The sequence below is a fragment of the Amblyomma americanum genome, chromosome 1, assembly GCF_052857255.1.
Source record: "Amblyomma americanum isolate KBUSLIRL-KWMA chromosome 1, ASM5285725v1, whole genome shotgun sequence".
Classification (NCBI taxonomy): Eukaryota; Metazoa; Arthropoda; class Arachnida; order Ixodida; family Ixodidae; genus Amblyomma; species Amblyomma americanum.
In genome coordinates, this window is record NC_135497.1 from 50,409,229 (window position 1) to 50,431,212 (window position 21,984).

At 44.9% G+C, this 21,984-nt stretch overlaps 1 protein-coding gene and 1 pseudogene across 2 annotated transcripts in view; both read right to left on the reverse strand.

The window, feature by feature from the left end:
• Positions 1-3,259, reverse strand: part of LOC144093813 (uncharacterized) — a 35,558-nt gene extending 32,299 nt beyond the window's left edge. The window contains exon 1 of the mRNA XM_077627558.1: positions 3,067-3,259. The gene's annotated coding sequence lies outside the window, so the exon portion shown is untranslated. The remainder of the gene's footprint in view (positions 1-3,066) is intronic.
• A 1,905-nt stretch (positions 3,260-5,164) lies between these two features.
• Positions 5,165-19,976, reverse strand: LOC144093889 (inactive selenide, water dikinase-like protein; annotated as a pseudogene). Its single transcript, XR_013306353.1, has 7 exons — positions 19,851-19,976; positions 14,321-14,634; positions 11,909-12,012; positions 11,133-11,304; positions 11,064-11,088; positions 8,620-8,813; positions 5,165-7,293 (listed from the first exon to the last, which is right to left on the reverse strand). The product of XR_013306353.1 is annotated as an inactive selenide, water dikinase-like protein (transcript).
• Between the last annotated feature and the right edge of the window lie 2,008 nt (positions 19,977-21,984).

The window sequence follows — 21,984 nt, forward strand, 5'->3', positions numbered from 1 at the left end:
TTGAAAACACGAGCAGCCCCACTCGCCAATGGTTGCCCAGGGCCGACAACGGCGCCACACCGCCGCGGAAAGCTTCGGATGAATGAAAAGCTTGTAGGCCAGAAATACGTCAAGGGGCAATAGGTCTATTATGGGCCAGCACCGTCCTTCCGATGAAGGACGAGCGCGTCGAGAATCGCAAGGACTTAGTTGATTACGGCTCTTCATCGCAATGGAGTGGTTCGGAACAACAGCTACGTAGTGCATAGTCAGTGAGCGCCGAAATTATAGCTTGAGACCATTTTCCCACTTTCGTCTGCATTGGCATGAGCCCGAGCAACGAACCGGAGATCTTGTCATCGAGCAGGGCTCCGCTAAATTCTAACAAGCCTTGCGGTTGGACTACCTCTCCTGCCTGGCGCTGCTTCCATTGCTATAGTTTCAAAAGGGCAAGGATTCATGAAGGCTCAGATTAGCATTTGTTCACACTCTTTGCAGCACAAAAAATTTGGCCGAGGATTTGCTTAGCTAATCCAGGATATACAAAGCTGTTCATTAGCGTTGCCACTGACATCGAAGTCTACGTTGATTTTGAGGAAAGGAAAGGCGCATAGCTGGCTCTATGGGTCAGTGGACACCTCATTCGCGCTTTGAGGTACGCGGCGGTGGTTAGAGAGATGTGGACTGCAATAATTAGCGCTGACAACGTTGTGGCAGACACGCGGCACTGCAGCAATAGGCCGCAGCGTTCATTGGCTGAACAACCTCCCGCGATCAACCAATAACTGCCACCTGGCAGGGTGGGCCATGCCAACGTACATTCCAATAAATAAAATTGTAGAGCTATGCTTACGGGTTTCAGCGGAAGCCGACTGCCCCTCCCCCACCCCCCGCATACGAATTCTTTCAACACTCTCTTTCTTCCGATAGATATGGCCGCGTGGTCGACCAACGGCGCCGGCATATCGGTCGAAGTAGTTCAGTAGTTCCGTCTTCGCCACCGCTAACGGTGTGCTCTTGTTCAGCTCGATATCACGATGCTTTCGACTTTCCCGTCGGAATGTAAATATTCACTTCTGCCGGCATGGCGAATATCCGAGCACCCCACAGCACACACCTTTCGCAATATCCGACGTGGACTACCACGCACCTCGTTAACGCGGCATTCGAATGCGGGCACGTGCGCACGGCTGCGTATTTTGAGGAAAGTGCACAGTAACTTTCTCGTATTGCTGTGCAGGACTTAGCAGCCCTAGCTGGAATTGCGAGGAGGACAAGGAGGAAAGGAAAGACGCAGTATGGAGCCGCAGGGGCGTGCGTAGGCAGGAATGTGAAATTGAATGAAGAAAGATAAAAAGACATGCCCCGGCTTGCCGAGCTTGCTCGCGGAGCCCTCCACTACGCCACCTCTCTCTCAGTTACTTGTTTCACTCACTCCTTTATCGATGCCTGACTGACACATGTTCTGAGCACTGCAAGCATAGGTTGTTCTCCATATATACGTTTTGCCAATGTCAGTATTACAAGTGGCAATTTATACTGCACGTTGAAGTACCCCGCGAGGTCTGAATTATCAGGAGCCCTCTGCTAAGGCACCTCTCTCTCTTCTTTCACTCTCTACTTTCTCCCTTTCCCCATTGCAGGGTTGAGGTGTTCACCGATATGTCAGAGATTTAACCTACCTTTCCTTCCCCCCCGCAATTTTTCTTTCTTTCCATCCCGCGTCCTAGAACTCAGCAGCGGCACACTGTAACCACTATGAAAATGAAAATTGCTTTTGGGGAAAGGAAATGGCGCAGTATACGTCTCACATACCGGTGGACACCTGAACTGCGCCCTAAGGGAAGAGATAAAGGAGAGAGTGAAAGAAGAAAGGAAGAAAGAGGTGCAGTAGTGGAAGGCTGCGGTATAATTTCGACCACCTGGGGATCTTAAACGTACACTGACATCGCAAAGCTCACGGGCGCCTAAGCGTTTCGATGGAGGCGAAACGCTAAGGCGATGTCAGTGCACTATCCCTGCCCCGGATTAGGGGCGTAAGGTTTAATAGTTTTCTTCATAACCAATAAGCCACAGCAGCAGATGGGTTTTGATATCACGTGCGCAGCTGCACCAGCATCAAAGTACAGGCAGCAGCATCGAAGAAAATCTCGTGGACAGCTCGTTTGGGAGCACGTTGCTAGAGCACACCGCAGGGTAAACGGACGGGAGGCCGCCCGCGTCCAGTACCTTTTAAAGCTCTAGCTTTTAAAGCGAAGAGTCATGGACCTAACCGACGATCACGCGACCACTCCTTGCCCATAGCCGGCGACTCGCGCTAGCTTGGTCCTAATCACTCGGGGCAACAAAAGAAGTCACAAAAATGGCTATAAACAACGACAAATGCGTCCCATAATAATAATTGGTATTTTGGGGAAAGGAAATGGCGCAGTATCTGTCTCATATATCGGCGGACACCTGAACCGAGGGAAGGGATAAAGGAGGGAGTGAAATAAGAGGTGCCGTAGTGGAGGGCTCCGGAATAATTTCGACCACCTGGGGATCTTTAACGTGCACTGACATCGCACAGCACACGGGCGCCTTAGCGTTTTTCCTCCATAAAAACTCAGCCGCCACGGTCTGGTTCGAACACGGGAACTCCGGATCAGTAGCCGAGCGCTCTAACCACTGAGCCACCACAGCGGGTACAAACGCGTCCCAAGATAACCTGCTGTGACTGGACGACGCAGCGTTCTGCGTTCCTGTGCAGTACCAACCGCAGCAGTTATGATAGAGCTACCACAGGCGAAGTGGCACATAAGACTCGTTGTGGAAGGGTCATAGATGCAGCCGAGGCAGAGCGTCATGCTCGGAACGCTGCACGTAAGTGGGAAACGGGAGCCACAAACGTGCTGCGTGTCTAACAGAAGACGAACGCTGTCGGGACGCTGCAATGCATCTCGAAGTCCTACTGGCCTCACGTTTTCTGGTGGCATATTTTAAAGAAAACTGTGCGGTCATTGCAGCTGGCGCGAGCAGTCTTTCACGCAAGACTAAATAGGCATTCGCGATAAAGGGCGCCGCTGTCGCGGAGCAAAAATTACTCACCTTAGGCAAAACAAAGATCCCTCGTTGAACTCAAGCTTCTTTAAGAGCAAAATAACGCAAGGCTGGCCACCCGGCGCCGGTCGTGACAGGGCCTTAGAGCAGCCAGGAAGGCTTGAGCACAGGACCATCCAGAGAACAAGCGATAGGCCTAGCGGCCGCAATCCGCCAGCTGCCGTGACACAACGTGCGAGCGTTCTTGGCAGCAGCCGTTCTACGTGTGTATGAAAATGTTGATGATGATGATTATGATGTCATACGAGTTTATATGTCATTGTTGTTAGCCTATCAAAGGATGGCACATGCCCACACTGGGGGATCGGCCAAGAATCGGGTGGCTGTTCGCCTGCACTCAGTTATTAAAAACGAAAAGCACGCGGCAATGCAACACCGGTGGATTCTACCTCCTGAGCAGAGAAAGGACAAGAGTTTTGATTTCGAAATAAATAAATAATAATACTAATAATAATAATGTGCGGGATTAAAAAGAATTATTAAGTCAAAATGTAATGATTTGTAGAAAAGAAAATTTTGTTACACATAGCAAGGCATACGGTCCTTGCCGATGGTACGTGGTCCTGAACCGAGCCATAAGGGAAGGAATAAAGGAGGGAGAGCAGCGATGAAGCCACTCACTCCTTCACGGTTGCCATGGTAACGGCGCATGAGCACAATTGGCCTCTCCCATGTAACATGGTATCCGTGCATACGCACAACTTTCCCCTCGCGTGTACCACGAAATGCTCGACTGGTAGCCTAGTGTAGCTCCCGCTACAAAACATTTAGGACACACAGGTCCTTGAGCCCCTGCACGGCCTCACTGCACTCAAACGTTCATGTCCCGTATAACAAGTGGCAATTTATAGTGCACATTAAAGTACCCCGCCAGGTCTGAATTATCAGGCAGCCTCTGCTACGGCACCTCTCTCTTCCTTCTTTCACTCTTTATATACTTTCTGCCGTTCCCCACGGCAGGGTTGAGGTGTTCACCACAGGGTTGAGGTGTTCACCGAGATGGTACACTATCCTTTCAAAAAACAAAATTTTCTTTTCATCCCCCATCCTAAAGCTTAGCAGCGGAACACCCCTAACCACTATGAAAATGAAATTGGTTTTTGGGGAAAAGAAATGGTGCAGTATCTGTCTCACATATTGGCAGACACCTGAACCACACCTTCAGAGAAGGGATAAAGGAGGGAGTGAAAGAAGAAAGGAAGAAAGAGGTTTCCTGATAGCCGTGCACTGTGACACCTGCATCAAAGTACAAGCAGCAGGCATCGAAGAGTCTCGGGACCTCATTGCTGCAGCATGCCATGGGGCAAACGGAAGGAAGGCCACGCCGCGTCCAAAACGTTTGAATGTGCTAGCTGTTAAACAGAGCCATGGACTTCACCTATGATCACGCGACCACTCCTTGCACGTAGCCGGCGCCTTGCGCTAGCTTCGTCGCAATCACTTGGGGCGTGCAGTGGCAACAAGACAGCGCTAAAGACAACGCCACATGCTACAGCAACCAAAGCCCATGATCAGATATGGGAACCTTCAAGTGTTTAATGCACTTGCAACCGAAGTTCCCATTGTTACTCTCACTGATGGCAGCATCATGTGCAGTTTGGTTTGAATCTGTCTTGTTACAGCATGCTGCATTGCCTAACATTTACGTCCACCACGCAGTAATGTGCAGGAGCGCTATATGCACTGTTGACATGTGCAGAACCCAAAGTAGACACTGGACCAAGCACAATGTTCATGTTCCGAATTGAGATGCTGTAAACAAGTAATTTTCCTCAAGCTTAATATTTCACAAAATCAGGTAAAGTCCTGAGGAATAAATTTTGGAAAGGATAAGTGACAAGCTCCTTAGCGCTCTTTTTAACCACATTATTCAGGGGAGCAATTTTTTGCAATGTGCTGTTTATATGAGTCGTGACAAAACGAGCAAATTAGGTCTTCACAAAAATTCAATTCAAAAGTCGTTTCACATAAAATTGGATGAAGCAACCTGTATCTAATGGTGCTAAGTAATGTCTGCTCTTAATGATACTGATGGGTAAAGCTTCAGTGTGCCCACACACGCTCTCAGCAAAGACAAGAGCCAGAATTTTTGCAAAATATTTTTATTCCCAATGCATGGCAAATGGCTGAGGCTTAAGCAATGAGAGGCTGTGAGAGATGCCCACGGGAGACAAACCCTCCTCCACACCACCGTAATATTCAGTCAGCACAGATTCATGAAGGTCTCTTCAAGGAACAGCCAGTCTCTTAACTGAACAAACCATCAACACCACTACTATATGATAAAAGGGGAAAATATTTTACATAACGAATGCTTGTAGAAGACTATCTTTCATGACTAACAAAAATATTAGTGTGCTCATAAAGCGCATAAAATATCACTAACACAACACAAAATGTTTGTTTGGAGTCCATTTAGCTAATGTTCATGTCAGTGGCATGCAGCATAAGACCAAAGCTGTCGCCACTCGTGTATGTGGCATTCGTAGTTGCATATGACAGCCATAAGGCACCTCATCAGTAAAAACTTCACAGCTCACTCTTTCAAAACTCCTTGCAAGGCTGGAAACCTTCCTCACAACCAATTCTTTCCCTGTCCCCTATTCCCAAGCCTGTGTTACCAAAGCTAGGACTCCTTGTCGGCTGAAGGCACTTCGAGCACGCGTAGAGAGTCCGTCAGCCTTGCTACCCGCTCCCCTTCAACAACATGCTCTATGATCCACGCTGGGTATCCCTCCTGCTGCTCAATTTCTTTGCACGATCCTTCGGCATTCTCCTTTGGAAGGCACATCAGCAGTCCACATGAGAAAGGAAAACAGGAAACTTGTAACTCACTAACGCCATAAATTTTACGAGTGCAACATATGAAATAAACTTGAAATGAAATTGCTGCTGTTTTACCACAATTCCTGTATTGCCGCAAAATTGCTGCAATTCCTGTGTTATGATTATATATTTTTCATGCACTCCTCTCCACTAATGCCCCAGAGGCCTTGAAGGTATTGAAATAAATAAATAAATAAAATAAATAAATTCCATATGCTAATATATTGGCAAGAGATTTTGAGAAAACACCCCAAATGATGCTTTAACTTGTTCATTGCATCTTGGGTGTCCGGTGGGTGATCCAAGATACTAAGTCACGCGATGAATCCGTCGCTATGCTCTGATTTATCAAAGAGCGTGTGGAAAGGACACACGCCATGTCGCTGTTGCCATTTATTGCCGTTTCCAGGAAGTTCGCATTGCTAAGTAAAAAAAAATTTTTGGCTACAGTTGTACTAAGGGCAGCGTTATCTGTGTGAAGACAAGAAATTTTCTCTATGTGAAGCCTCGACTAGTGCCAGAGACCTCCCTACTCCACCCTCCACAAGAACCACGCATCCATCACCAACCCGTTGCCTGCCTCCACACACCAGAAGCCCATCCAGCAGCAGAGCAAAAAGAGCAACAGTAAAATCAAATCCAAAGAGACAGTGGGAAAGTCAGCTGCCCTCCAGAAGCATCCCCAACCGGCCACAGCCTCACCATGCCCCACTAGCTAGGGGGCCGCCAACATAGACACCCTCTAGAAAAATTCTGTTGCACTCGGCTTTAAGTAAAAGCATTCATTAAAGTAAAAGCATCAAAGTAATCACTGAGCGAAAATCCAACTGCTATTACAGCGTTCTCGCATCAGGTTTCATGATTGTCCTGTCAATTTTGTTTACTTTTCTCCTGGTACTACTCAGAGCAAAGCATCTGAATTACATTAAAAAAATCTGAAAAGAGTTTCACCCAAAACGAGACAACAACATATCTTTCCAAGGAACAACTGGGGATTTCCAACAGGAACACCATCACTTTCATGTAACTCTAAACTCTGCATACATTTTAGCACTTCCTGACGGTGAAAGTTTGAAAAATTGTGTTGTATCTATTTTGAAGAAGCTGTGAAAGACATGAGAAGGAAATCCTACAATAGAGAAAAAAAAATTCGACTGATTGTCAGTCAGTGGCTCAACAGAGGTCTCGGCCGAATGCCCGTGCGTTAGTTTGAAGGAGGTGCCCGTGGCGGCCAGCAGGGCAGGAAATTGGCTCTGATGGGCAGCGTGTGGATCACAAACCGCACTGAGCGTTGCTGCATCTGCACCAAGTTCTGGGTGTGGCCGAGCATACCGAAGCCTGTCACGCCTGTAGCACCGTGGCAGCCATGCTTGTGCATCAGCCGAGCTCCTGGAACAACAAAGGCAAAAAATTTGTTTTAACACAGTTTCTGCACAAGCAGGAGCGAAGTGAAAGTCAATGCTCACTTGGTCACAAAATACACAACTGATGAATAGTCATACAATGCCTCTCATTTCATGATATAAAAGGAAAGAAATGTAGCTGGTCTGATAAAGACCTGCTTTGATCAAAATGAAAAGTTTTCCTCGTCAAAAGTCTGCAATTTTGTGGTAGCCTTCTTGCATGCAGACAGTGAAGTACTAGTAAGTGGAACACACATACTAGCACTTGCAAAATGTGAGACTGCACAGATACTACCAGCATACCCTGTAAGGTGGTAGTAACTCAATTACTGCAGTCTTTAATGTTGGTCGCCAGGTTATCACTGTCCCCCTTCCCATGGGCTGCTAACAAGCTAAGATATTTCCATGTAATAAACAAGGAAGCAAAAACCAGATGGGCAAAATACAGTACTTCCCAGCCCCACCACCTTCTCAAGGTTAGTGTTTTCCAATCTAATCTAACCTGTATCCTTGTTTGTACTATCCAGACACGACTTTAATTATTTTCTTTTTTCTTTTCCTTATTTGTTGGCATAACACTGGAGTGAACGGCTGTGGTAGTAAAGAGACAGCCACAAGGATTGGATGCTTCACAACAGAAAACAAACAACTGGTGGTGGGGGAAGCCTCAGGCCCTTAACCAATATTTCAGCAAGACGACTTTCCTTTTCTCCCACCTCTTGCCTAGCTGTGACAGCATCACTCTTCTTGCGTTCATCTTTTCACAACTTATCTTCTTCACTTCTGCCTTTTTAATCCTTCTCCCTGCTTGCCCATCCCTTCTTTTTCTCCAAATGAACTCCACAATTTCTTTGTGCATTTTCATGTCATGATGTCCTTTGCTCACGCATATTTTGCAGAATCTACCATGTGCAGCAACATCTCCTAAAGTGCGTGATCAAATTCTTGGAGCTTCTTTTTATTTGTTTGCACTAATGTCCTGCACTTTTCGTTTTCAATGCTATATCATATCCCATCTCATTATTTATGTTACGATTACTGTAGTGGAAGCTGTCTTCATCATGGGACACGAATTTATTATTGTTGCCCTGACCACTGCGCTGTACTTCAATTATCAACTATTTTGTTGTCACCTTCTTAAAGCATTGCTCACAGTTTGTATGCACTTTAGTATCTGTCCACTCTCTTTCTGTGAGTGCACATGTTTCACCTCTACAATACCTCAGGAAGGCATTGCAGAGACTGCCGTAAATAAGCACATAAGCAAATAGGCAACAAAAAAAACTGCAGACACGAACAAATCAGCACCAACCATTGAGATTGAGACGTGCCATGGAGTCTATTGCATGGAGGTAGACCCTGCGTACATCTTCTTCACCGATGCCAGCCTTGCCCAGCTAAGCATGGCGCTCCGGCTTCTCCAGCCACTGGTGAGCGTTCACTGCCACCTGGGTGCCAAGGGGCTTGGTCAGTACCAGCACGTCTCCAGGCTGTGCATTGTCTGGCCTGTAAAGGGAGCATAACATCTAGCAATTAGGTTAAATGGCCAGGCTGATGAACCTTCCAGTTTTTGTCTAGGGCCTTTCGTGTTGTTCTGAAATAGCTTGCCTTTAATGACGCAGTGACTACTTCTGTAGCAAACCTTCTAAAAGGATAACGTTGAGACAGGCATAGCATTACTATTGCTGTCATTCTTTGCTCTGGGGGAAGGCATATGTTCAAAGGTTTTTGCTGCAATTCTTTTTCTGTTTACATTATATTGCCATTTTCAAAATTTCACTGTCTATGCGACTGACCTGCTGGGCCTTTGCTACAAGTACTCTACTTGCAAAAAGCATCAGCGTTGACTTAGTGGAGTGCAAAATAGTATCAGAACATCTTTGGTGGGTGCGGGATAGCACTTGATATAATGACGACAATTCCAATAAGACATGGTTTGAACTTGTGCAAAAGTGAATTGTACAGTACAGTGAAAGCTCGTTAATAAGAACTCGACGGGGACGACGACAGTTCAAATTGACTGAAGTTCGAACAAACAAAAGTGAACAGAATATGCATTTGGGAAGCAGTCGGGTAGCGAGATTAGCCATTTCATTGTCCGAAAGTATTCCTTCATCACCTCCTACCTTTTATCTGAAGGCCTTTTTTCACCTTCAAAACTGAAGAGGCGCGTAGCATTCAGTGCATCCAAACTACCACAGCGGAGGGCCCCACTGAAGTTGCAAAAGGCATACAACCACCACTGAGCATGGTCAAAAGAACTACCGTCTCACGTCTGGCGCTTTTTGACCAAACCATATAGTGCAACCTCTGTGACTTGCAAATTCACACTTGTGAGTCGCGAGGTTGCGTAAGCATTGAAGTCGACAAGAAAAGGTAAACCGAGCGGCCACACGTATATTGCCCGATTTTGCAGCCTCCCCTGGCTCAAGGCGCACACTGCCAAACCAATGAGTGTGCTTTTTGGTGATATCCTGCTTCGATAATGCTCTGGCATTGACTTCATGCATGGTTCCAACCTTCTCTTCAAGCATTTTGGCACAGTAATTACTGCAAACGGAAGACAATTCTAAATGCGGTACACCGTGTAGGTTGACTGCTCCGGCCGCAACCAATCACATGCAAAGGGCACTGAAAAACCGAGACAAATACACACAGCAAACATCAGCCAAGCTCCAACTCATTCGTTTGGCACACGTCGTCGTTTTGCGCACGACCGCATGGTTTCGGATTTGGAGTGCTGGAGACACTGCGACATGTCTGATTCACTGTAAGCATCTCGTCGCTGGCCGTGTGATCGATTTCTCAACAGCAAAACCCAACACAGCAAGCTACTGAAGCATTCGAGACCAACACATACAAGCAAGCCGGCTCAGAGGTCATGCAGTTAGTTGCTACCACTAGCACAGAGAGAAACCCCTCCCCCGTTTACCCAGCCTCTCACGCCATTTTAACCCTGCCCACTTCTCCAGAGGTGGTGAAGCCTAGTGGGAATGTCTCTTGGTTCACCGCGTCCCCCGCCCTCCAGGCGCGGTGGTGGTTGTTCGAATTAACAAATTAATGGGCTTTGTTTCACACAGACCCAGTGGAGCATGGCCAGACCCAGTCGTACAGTTCGAATTATCCAGAAATTCAAATTATGAGCTTTGGCTGTACAGTCAGGTATTTCCACGGGCAAACTACATCATCAGTGTGGTGATTATTTGGGTATTAAGTAAGGTTTATCTGAACTTTGAAAACGATGCTCATGCTGGAAAAATTCATCATAGTACCCAACAGACAGAGCCTCAAATGCTCACATTTTGCATTTCATAAATGCTAACACAGACAAAAATAGCATGAAAAACTTAATTAATTGGAAAAAGAAAAAAAAAGAGAAACGATTACTGCACTCACGAGATGATTTCAGACTCTGCAGACTGATGATGCCACACCACCAATCATAGGCCAAGGATTGAGCATAGTCTGCCCTCCTGTGACCCTTGTGCCTGCTTGTTCAGCCAAGTTCTGTGGAGAAACAAATGCCATTTAAGCTATTTGCACCATGCTTATCACTTCAGTACTGGGGCATGAACTCAGGCAGTGAAAAGAGTTAAAAGCTGAAACACTTGAACAGCTGCTCTCTGACATGGACATCTCTTGTAGATCTTCTCTCAAGTTATCTCTTCACCATGCTAAGCGCACGAACTTGAAAAAAGAAATCTGAGACTGCATTCAAATTTTGAGAGCTCACACAACTAGTGCCCTCACACTCACATTAGCTCTGATAGGCAGCCATGGCCTACACACACCTCAAAACATTGATGCAAACATCTTAGGCTTTACTGCAGCAGGGGCCGATCCTACCTTGACTCCCCCTGATGAGAAGAGGCACGACAATGTCCCTCTGCTTTTCAGTGAGCTTAGTGCTGACAGCCATTACCATCAGCACGTTATCGCAGCGGGTCATGCCAAGTGCATAAAGATCAGACAGCACATTGGCACACGCTATCTTGCCCTGCAACAAACAAAAACAATGAATAAGAAAACATCCTGTACACATGGTGCCAGCAAAGGACACCAACATGAGGCCTGTCACCTATTTGATTCATTATTGTGTAACAACAAAGATGTGTCAACGCAGTAGCGGCAGTGCTATCGCTGAGCACGCGCTGCTGGCTGGCTCTAGAACAACCGCCGACGTAAGGTAACAAACGCTGCTATCGTATTGACACATCGTTACAATCAGATTTATTTACACGCTTATAGAAAGTATAATTATAGTGTGGTTTTGAGCCCAATAAGACTGCTCAGTAAGTGACCTGTTATCCAGACTAGCCAATAAGTGAACAAACTTAGCACTTAGAAACTCAGATTATAGAAAAAGTTTGGTGATACTCTTACAGCTACAAGAATATATATTTAATGCTGCTTTGTTTCGTTTTATCACCTGGTATTAAAACTACAGACACATAACTTTCTGCAAAAAAATAACACTTAGTATTTTTTGTACAGTCGACTGAAGTGACAGCAGAGCACTGTGATGTTGAAGTTTGAGTATACAATCTGCCACCAGGTTACTAAATGCAGGTAAGCATTTTTTTACAATGTTGAACACTTACAGCTATGTAGGGGTCTTCAACAGATGGATAGAAGTAATCAATAGTTTGAACCAGAGAATAACCAGAATCTCCAAGGGGCACAACACTGGAATCCATGCCAATGTCTGAATGGAAAAAAATATGTATATTAGTCAGGTTGTTAAGGGCAGCTTCTTGAAGAAAGGGACATTTTCAGGGAAGTTATCAGAGTTACTACATTTAAAAGCACTGTACAAGGCACCCAAAATGTCTTCAATGAGGTTAAACTGTCCGCACACCATCAGTGTTGGGTTTTGTTCCCATTATGACTTAGAGAACTATAGACACCCAGCATTAGTTCGTTTTATTCTTTCAAATGATGCGTTAAACATTAGAATACTTATGCCACCATGTGGACAACTATTAGCAATAAGTAATTTGTATCTTAATTTCTTCTTTCATGATATTTCACTTTAATCAACCGAACGAGTGCCGAGACATGGGGTTCACACTTAGGTAGCATGAGGCACGAAAAAAAAACCTGTAATATAAATGCTGATACATAGTTTTAATTCACTAAAACAATTAAACCAGCTTGCTTCAAGAGCTGGAATGACAACAAGCAACATATCAGCAGTTAAACTGCCGTTCTTTTCGTGTCTCATGTGTCCTACTTGTCACACCCATCATTTGGTTGATGAAACTGAAACTTAAACAGGGCCAAGAAGAAATTCAGTTATAAATTTAGCAGTCACAAGTGAGTACCAGGTGGTGATCTATGTATTGTAATGTCTAAAGCATGACTTGAAAGAAGAAAAAGTGCAAGCAAAAACTTTATTGTCTAGAGTGTTTAAATGTGAGGCTAAATTTGTACTGAAAGGGAAGATCATTCATAATCCAACACAAATACTATGTTGGGACAGACAAAAAGGAAAGAAACAGTCTACCGGCTTGTACCCGAAAGTGTAATAGCTTTATATCCAAACACCAGAATAAAGCTGGCCACTCAACTGTAAATGTTTAGTCAATCTGCTGTACCAGAAGAGAGTGTCGCGCATGTCTTCAGCTACTAAATTCTTTAATTAATTATTAATCGGTGTGTATTGTAAAACAGAGCACAGCTACTTGAGCGTCCGTGTTCAGTTTGTAAAACTAAAGTACACTTGGATATTTATCAACATTAATGTCATCTCACTGTCATATTTCAGTCACTGACAGCCATTGTCCCTCCCTCATGCTTTTAGTGCGAAAGCACTATTCCACATGTACCAACCCCTAGCAAGAATCTTGTCTTGTGCTTGTACTATCCCAAGCTCGGGTCAGTTCGGAGCAGCATCACGCAAGCTGCAGCCAATAGGATGAAGCTCAGGTAAGTTTGGAGAAGCATCGCGCCAACTGTAGCCATTGGGAGGAGGGCATCTCACCACCTAGGTCACATAAGCTTGTGGCAACATCACATTCTGCGCATTGGATTGTGAAAAAACTGTCCACCGTGGCAGTCAAAATAATGATTGGCCGCAAAAGGTTGCTCGGGAAGAGCAACATGAGTCGCACGATCCCTACCGGTGGCTATGATAGAAACAGACACCTGTCAATGCAGTGGCACATCCCTTAACCGCTGCGCCACTGCGCTAGTAGTGGTACGCCGCCATCTATGAATGTTAAGTAGAGAATTACCACCTCTGCCTATATGGGCATTATCCTACTAAACCCCTCAGAATGGCACTTAAGTGTCCCCTGCTTTCACACGTGTACTTGGTTTAACTACGTTAAACCCCTACAACTTTTTTTTTGTTTAAAGGATACTGAACTAGAAACATCACTCACTTTATGTGTCACGTCACTAGTGAATTTTAGGCACGACAGACTGAACAGAGTTCACTGAATGCCAGAGGTATTCTCTCACCAATGACTGATTCAAGAACTGCAATTTTATAAAACAGCAGAAGCATGGAACAAAACAGTCAATAAGTATATCCTGCATCACATAATATGTTCATTTCAATGCTGGTACAATGAAAAATCGTTAATTCCATCATGACATAAATGGCAGCCTTGTTGAGTGGCTGCACTGTTCTGAACAGAAAATAGCTAGATCAAGACAGTGATCAACAATTCCAAGTTGATGAATTTTGTATTTTTTGTAGGCTGAACTAAAGTGAAAAAATAGCAGAATGATGTTAGCGCCTGCTATAGCACACTAATGCATGCAAGTGAACAACTGAGTACTTTTGCGCTGGCACAAGTACATAACACCACGACAAGTACTTATGTCCTGAATCCAGTAGTACGTTCGTTTCACTGCCGTACGGTTACAAAGCATCACCGCAGTCGAAAAATCTGTTGAGCGTGCCGTTCTAATGCTTGTACAATCAGGCAAAGACGACAATAAAGTATCGGCACAAGTGTTCGGTGAAACAAATTAAAACAAGCTGCTCTAAAGCTTGAACGCACCGATCTGTGATACCTCAGGGTGGTACAACACGGTCTGCTGTGCTTCGCCGTCTTCCTTCAGCGAATTGAGCAGCTTGTTGAGCACACCCTGGGGAACCTTGCAGCCTCATCCTTTCATGTCAGCCAGGATCAGGAGCCAAAACTCTGGCTCGAGCCCGTGCTCGGCATTGTCGAACAGGTAGTAGATCACCGTCACGCCGCTGGCTCCGCGTCGGAACATGTAGCTCCGGCCGGTGACAGCATCGACATGTGCAGCCTCACCACTCATCCCGGCGAAAGTTCGAACGGCGGGCGGCAGTGGCAGCTTGTGCAGTCTAAGCAGAAGAAGAAAAGGAAGTAATGACACCTCCAGCCAATAAGAATTTATCACCGATCAATTCAATTAATTCACACAGTGGAGTGGCAGCGGACAGCTTTGCCCAAACTGACTGCTCGTGACAGCCAGCCGACTTGCCTGCTCGCGTTCCTTGGAGCCTGTCGAACGCAGCTCCAATGTCGACCGAGAACTGTCTTCATGCGCTTCACTTCCTTGCTTGCTGGCACTTCCCTATGCGCTTCCCCACTTTTTCTTTTATATGTAGCGCAAAGATAAGTAGTAGCGCTGCTACCTGCTCAAAACTATTTTGAGTTGCCACGTAGCGGCTATTCTTCAGTTTGCCATTTTGTTCCTATAGGCATTAGAAATACTTTTCATTTACTTTGTGATTAAAAATGCAAAAAAAGCAAAAATTCTATTGAAATTTCAAATGCACGCAATGTTACCTAAGCATGTAAGCTTTATGCACACACATGCAAAAATAACTTGCAGTCACTAAAAATCGCAGCGCCAGTAAAAACAAAGTGACAATACTTGGACGCCATCTGGATGGCATGTCTGAATGTTACGCCTAATCCCTTAGTGACCTGACAAAATCAGCAGGAAAGATAGTCGCAAGTGCTTCGGAAAGCCCCTTGAATGCAGGCGAAAGAACGTTTAACTACATCAAAGACTTTCTCTCCGATAGAACGGCTAAAATTCAAATTGGCACAATCAAATCCGACACCGTCAGTTTAGGAGACAGAGGAATGCCACAAGGATCTGTCCTGTCCCTCTTCTTATTCAATATAACCGTCAACAAAAAGGCACACGAAGTCGCCAAAATCCCAGCCCTAGAACACTCTTTGTACGCGGACGATATAGTCCTTAGGACCACTAAGGAGAGTATCGGCACGATACAAGATACGCTACAACAAGCGGCAGATGTAGTAGTAGAGGAGGCACAAGCAGCGGGACTTCCGTGTCCCCCCAAAAAATCCGAAGTCCTCATCCTACACCCAAAGCGTCAAAGAAACAAAGAAAAAATAAAGCACCTCAGATCGAAATCTACGCGGAAGGGGCAGCCATCGCAGAAGTGGAAACACTAAGAATATTGAGAACCAAAAAACGTCACACTAAATAAGAAACTGAGAAACACCGTCAACCAAATCTCCCTTATCATCAGATGGATTGCAAATAGGCGAGGAGGAATTAAAGAAGCCGAGACCAGGAAACTTATCCAAGCCTTCGTTCTTAGCAGAGTCATCTACTGTACAGCATACGTCACCCTCACAGTCAGAGAAAGAGATGACCTGGATGCTCTAATTAGACAATCCTACAAAATTGCGCTCAACCTCCCCCGTCATACCCCAAATGAAAAACTACTCCAGTTAGTTTTCCAGCTGAAAACCGGGAGAGGGCCAAGATCATCTTGATCTGCATGCAAAGGATGCCTGCGTACGCCTTTTGGCCTCAAACAGGCAAATTACAGTCATCGAATGCCGGCGCTGCTTCTCAGAGAGGCAAAATGTTTAAAACCAAGCACCTGAGGCACATGTACACAGCCAGATCTCAACGAAGGGCATTTCAAGAAATGTGAAATAAGCAGTCACAACTTGCAGCTTTGCAAGAAAAGAAAAGCCTTTATTCGATGCACTCTTGAAAAGCCTATAACTTAAAATTGCAAAATACAAGTGACAGCATCAGGTAGTAGCCAACAGAGATATACTGATACTGGTACTGACTCAACTTAAAACCAGCCAGAAGACACAACACAGGAGAAGACATGAGCTCAACAAGAGGCTGGACTAACAACTGAAATTTTATTGAAAGAAAGCCGCAAAAGAAGATCCGCAAAGACATGCGTGCGCACAGTACCCCAAAGCAGTGAAAGGAGGATATGCAATCGAAAGTCACTGGCATACTAGTGAATCTAAAAAAGCAAATTCCTTACGGCGAAAGTTTACAGACAGCTTAGCCACACGTGTCCTTAGCGTTACCGATGTAGTAAACCTCAAGTATCTACCGACAGATTTCTCCCTTCCGTAAACCACTGATGTGTTGCAGAAATTAGGCGTTCAAAGAGATAGGTCATCCTCATATTTGCGTTCAAAAGATTGAGTGTGTAGTGCCAGATTAGAATTTGCCTTCCCTCCTGTAGATTGAAAGTGCTCAGTCAGGTGCAAAATCAGACATCTACCTGTCTGCCCATAGTAGTTGCAGCCATAAGGCAGTGGAACACAATAAACTTTATTACTTCTGCAAGTGGTGAACCTTTTTATACGTGACACTGTCCATTGTGGATGATTACCCATAGTTTTATCAAGCCTTTTTTTAATGGCCACGCAAAAGCCTCTTATCTTGCACTTAGCTGTTAAGACGACAGCAACATTACACTTTGCCGAGACTTTCTTGAGACTGTGTGAAATACTGTAGAGGTAAGGTATATCAGCATCATCCGAGTATGTGTTCCTTTCCCTCGAGCAAGTGAAAACACGCTCTGACAGGTTGGTGAGATGGGCAAGTGGGAAACCAGCTGCCATTAGCTTGGAAACCTGCTATGAGAATGCGTCCTCAGCAGAAATGGCATGACTTAAGTAAAGCTGATGTCATGCATGCGATTGCACACCCATCAAGTGTTTCCATCTTTACTGGCCTTAGCCAGAGACAAGTACACCTCTTCACCACCCTTCCCTAGCCACGAGTGGCCTGACTCGTACCTAAAAAGAGGCTTCCCAGATCTTGGGCTGTAGCCCCAACAAACATGGTCGTCCACAAAGCGCAGGTCTGAACCAAGAAACTGCTAATGGTTCTGCTTAGACAATTCTGACGTAAAAAAGAGGCCTTGACTGCACACCTTAAAGACTTTTAAAACATCTTGTGCCAACTTTTCTGGGCCCTCCATGCCCAGGAAATTTAGGTAGTCATGAAAACAACGAAATGCTCCTATGCTAAGGTCTTCCAAACAGGGCTCTAATGCCTTATCGACTTTAGATTAAAAAGTGTTGCTGATCAAAGGTACGACCTGGGTGTAAATAACGCCCTGACAACTGACAAATCCAGATTTGCGGTAAAAGGACAACAGCCCCATGAAGCTAGCAACCGAAATCACGCAACTGTCTGTAAAAGCCTGTTCATTGTCCACCCTGATGCAGTCTTGCACATGCCTCAGAAGTCTATCATGTGACAATGAATAGTACAGGTCCTCCATGTCGATGCTCACTGCAGAGCACATGCCCAGGTTGCTGTCCACAAGAAACTAGATCTCCACAGAACTCCACTCTTGCGAGTTGGCAGGGCAGTATTTACATCAGAGATCAGGCGTATGCAGAGGGTCCCAGGTCGCACTGTTCCTCCGCAACATTTTTCTGTACAGAGTCGATACGGCATCAAAGCTCTGTTTGGAAGACCTCGGCATAGTAGCATTTCGTTATGTTGATGGCTACCTAATTTTCATGGACAAGGAGGGCTCAGATAAGTTGCCACAAGACATTTTAGAAATCTTTAAGGCATGCGGTCAAAGCCTATCTTTTACGTCTGACTTTCACTAAGCAGAACCGTTTGCAGTTTCTTGATATAGACCTGCACTTTGTAGACGACCACGTGTGTTGGCACCATAGCCTAAGATCAGGAAAACCTCTTAGCTATGAGTTGAACTACTCGCGGCTGGTGAAGGACGGGTTGGCAATCGCATTCATCACGACCGCTTTACGGAAGTCATGCCATTACAGTGTTGAGAGCTCATTCTCGGAGCAGGTTTCCAAGCCAATGGCAGCTGGGTTCCCCTTTGCCCATCTCGTGCACCTGTCAGTGTGTTTTCACTCGCTTGAGGGAAAGGAACACCACTCGGATGATGCTCACGTAGTGGAGCAGCACAAAAATGTGCCCTCTATACCTTACCTCTATGGCATTTTGCACCGTCTCAAGAAAATCGCACCAAATTTAAGTATGATCTTGCTGTTGTCTTGATAGCTAAAAGCGAAGTAGGAGCCCTTTGCACCACCGTTCAAACTAGGCTCGATAAAACTACCGGTAATCATCTGCTATGCACAGTAGGAGATAAAAAAGGTTCACCACTTGCAAAAGTAAAAGGGTTTTTCACGTTCCACTGCCTTGTAGCTGAAACTACTATGGGCAGACAGGCAGATGTCTGAATGTGCGGCTGACTGAGAGCACCTTCACTGTATAGGAGGGAAGGCGAATTCTTACCTGGCACTGCACGCTCAACCTCGTCAATGCAATCGGAGGACGACCTGTCTCTTTGCACGCCCGATTTTCGCGGTACATCAGTGGTTTATGGAAGTGATAATCTGTCCGGACATAGCTGAGGCTTACTATATCGGTAAGGCTAAGGACATGTGCGTGGCTAAGCCGTCGGTGAACCTTCAGGAATTTGTTTTTTTAGATCGTTTACTAGTATGGCAGTGCCTTTCGATTGTTTTTCGCCCTCTCACTGCTTTGGGGTTTGTGCGCGTGCATCTCTTTGCAGGTCTTCTTTTGCTGCTTGCCTTCAATAAAACTTCAGTTGTTAGACCAGCCTCGTCTTGTGCTCATCTCTTCTGTGTTGCCTTCAGGCTGGTTTTAAGATGTAATACTGAATGCCAGAAGACAGCCATTTTAGAGTCAAGAACACTTATAATGGCTGCAATTAAAATGAGTGTTCATTTATTACAAAAAATAGCGCTTGCTTCATTAATTTATGCACGAAGTAAATGACACCACATCACAATAAACAAGGACTAACCCTCATGGTGAAACTGCAGTTACAGCGAACAAGTGAACAGCGAACAAGTTACAGCGAACTAAACCTGCCACCACATCTAAAAGCTTGAACTTCCGGCCAACGCAGAAATCAGATCAGATTACTTCCCAAACCGCATGACACTGCCAAGCAAAGAATGTGACCACCAATAAAAAGCAACAAAAAGCAAACTGTAGGTAGCAGCCAATCTCAAGCAATCTCATGCAGAAAAGCTACAAGGTCAGGCCAACAAAGATGTGGAAAGAGAAATTTGACTAAAGGCAACAGCAAGCACATTATTAAGGTTTTTCACAGCACACTGAGCCCTTTAAATGGAAAATACTTTCCTGGAAAAACATACCAGAAGCAGCAAATTTTTTTCACCAATCAAGTTTTTTTCATGTACTTCACTGTTCTTGAAGCATGGGTAGGTGCAGAGTAGTCAGTTTAATACATGCATCCTTAAGCAATGCCACGCCAAAAACTGTACTTACAGAAAAAGCTTGCTTTACTGAGTGAATACCACTGGCCATTCACAAATTTCCCAGCCTGCTCCTGGTCACTGGCACAAATCGCACGCAACTTGCTGACTTGTACAACTTCCATGCTACCCTTGGTCTTTAGCTGGAAAAAAAATCTGAGGGATCAGCAAGATATCAAACTTTATATGCATTGCTTTGTTTCAATGACTAAGAAAAAAAACAGCGTTTTCCGTGAGCATAACTAAACTATTTTTTCACACTAGCTTTCTGCAGTAATTCCCGTTTATCGCGACCTCGTTAACGCTGACTTGCTGCACGGTCCCAGCACTACTGTGTATAGCTCTATGGTTTCAAATGCTTGTTAGCTCTGAGCCCTTGGCCTTGCACTGGTTAATGCAGAAAACCTCGGAAAGGGCAATCAGAGCTTTGAGCTTTGAGCCACAGGTATTCAGAAGCTCGATGGTCCTGTGGGAGAACGTTTGGGCGGGTGACCCAGTAACAAACGCTGCTACAGTTACTTTCACTCCATTGCAAAAAACTCACACAGCAGAGACCTGTCCTCCATTTTTCAGTGCAGAAACAATCACTGAAATTCAAAGCATGCATACTAAATGCACACCTACCTTCGAACACAGCTTCATAACTATGGGTATAATTATTGCAATGAAATACCAGTCAGTACATATAGTGTTCAATTTATCCTAAAATTATAAGCAAATCGACAAACAATAAACATTAAAAGGAAAATAAAATAACCAGAATTGTTAAAAAATTTGTCAGAAGAAATATGTGACTTCCACCACACTTCAGCAGTTCTTTAGCTTTGTGCACCATCAAACCACACTTTCTTACAGGCACATTTGCAGAAAAATTGGGCTGAACCTGGTCTTTAAGAATCTTTTTGGGTTCAACAGCAGGAAGAAACCAGGTTTTATCCAGAACCAAAGGGCCTTACACATTGCATCACAAGCCCAGATGGTGCAGTTGTCTACAGCCACTTGCATAAGTCTACAATTTTCCTGCCCTCCACAAGCTGCATGATCCCTGTCTGCTACTAGCCAAATTTCACTATTCTACCTGGCTCAGGGCCTCCCACTGCTTTTCTCAATCTTGGAATCCTGCAGCCCTAGCAGATCATCAGCTGTTTATTTATTTATTTACATTTCTGCAGTGCCACGAAGGCATAACTGCAGGGGGGATACATACATACACAATCAATCCTACAGCATGTGCCAACCTTTTGTACAGGATGGGAAAGAATCTATGGTCGATGATAAAAAAGTGTCAACAGCGCATTCACATCAGTCAATTCTTCAGGGAAGGGCAAGAGGAAAAGCAGAAAAACAGCAGCTGAGCATGCGTGCACATCACAATTCCAACAACAGTGCTCGGAACTTTGCTTTGGACTGGCATTCAACAATACATTGAGGCAGCTTACAACATTCATGTGGAAAGAAAAACAATTTGAACACATTAGTACCGCATTTTATCTCATGTATTTTGCAGTCGTGGTTGTGCCTTCTGGATACAAAATGAGGTGGCAGCGAACAAGTTTCGGGGTTAATAGTAGTTTCCTTGAAATAAATGTGGTAAAGGAATGCTAACCTTATTCGTAAACGGCACTCCTCCAGAGAGTCCCAGTTCAGGTCCTGCTTGATACTGTTATTTCGATAATTAAAAGTATATCTGTTGCTGACAAACCACGCCGCACGATTCGGAACGCGTTCCAGCATATCACAATAGGTTCTGACTAGAGGGTCCCACACTGCACTGGCATACTCCATAATTGGTCAGATGGTAGTGAAGTATAAAAGTTCCTTAACCTTCTGAGGAGCGTCCCAAAAATTCTTTTCCAAAAAATTTAGCAATCTTGATGCCTCTGCCAAAATATATTGTCTGCTTTCTTTATCATTATTCTCGTTTTAGCACCGTACTCTCCACAGCAATACTGCTAGATATTGTACTATCAACATTTTTGTGTGGCATGCAAATGGCTTGTACCATGATGAATATGTGTAAATATAGCCTAGCCAATTTTCCATACCACAACTACAGCTGTAGCCAGATATCATTTTGTGGAGTAGCACAATGGCCTTCAATTTTACTGTGGTGAAGTATGCAGCATTTTGTTTCAAACATGAGCGTG